At 29.3% G+C, this 815-nt stretch overlaps 1 pseudogene; it reads left to right on the top strand.

Annotated features, from left to right (window-relative positions):
- Positions 1–355: 355 nt before the first annotated feature.
- LOC111745697 lies at positions 356–474 on the top strand (annotated as a pseudogene).
- The last annotated feature ends 341 nt before the right edge of the window (positions 475–815 follow it).

Genomic DNA, 815 nt, shown 5'->3' with positions numbered 1-815 from the left:
TCACAAGATTACAAAGTCCATTCAAAAGATATCAGCCATTTCAAATTCTCATCAATATAAAGACAGTGTTTACATATATTTTGAAAGAATCAGAATAATTTTCAGAATCTCCAGCACTTATTTGAACATTTGCTGTTATGACCTCAATCAAGAAAACATAACAAAAAACATTAATAATGAGTTTTAAAAAGCATAAATATATATATATTTTAATACATATGGGTATATATTTCACTATATTTCCCAAATTGAATGTTTTAATAAAAAATGCATATTTGCTATGAAGTAGTTTTTTAGAAAGACAGAAATTTTTAAAAATAAAATAAATGATATATTCTATGCTTTAAAGAAAAGAGTCTACAGCCATCCCACCCTGAACAAGTCCAATCCCATCTGATCTCAGAAGCTAATCAGGGTCAGGTCTGGTTAGTACTTGGATGGGAGACCTCCTAGGAAGACCAGGTGCTGTAGGCATAAAAATTTTTTTTTTAAAATAAGGGATTGTAAGCTGACAAGGTCTTTTCAATCTGTGAGGTCAACCAAGGGTTGCCTCACCTAAAAAAGAAAAGAAAAGAAAAGTTAGAACATCAGCTATTAAGTATCAAAGCAACCTATGAGAGCTATCAGATATGAGGACTATTTGATATTCAAATGTCACTGTAGTGTAGGACTTATTTGTCTTGTTTTTTAAAAAATTTAATTCATAAAATGTTGATTATAAGTGTCCTGATCTTACTTTAATGTTATATATTTATCACCAAGTTTACCTAAGACATAAACTTAACTAAAGTAGAAATGCAGTTCCTTATTTTGAT

The sequence above is a fragment of the Pteropus vampyrus genome, unplaced genomic scaffold (assembly GCF_000151845.1).
Source record: "Pteropus vampyrus isolate Shadow unplaced genomic scaffold, Pvam_2.0 Scaffold161, whole genome shotgun sequence".
Lineage (NCBI taxonomy): Eukaryota > Metazoa > Chordata > Mammalia > Chiroptera > Pteropodidae > Pteropus > Pteropus vampyrus.
The sequence above is the reverse complement of the archived record's forward strand: the minus strand, read 5'-3'. Positions and strand labels throughout refer to the sequence as shown.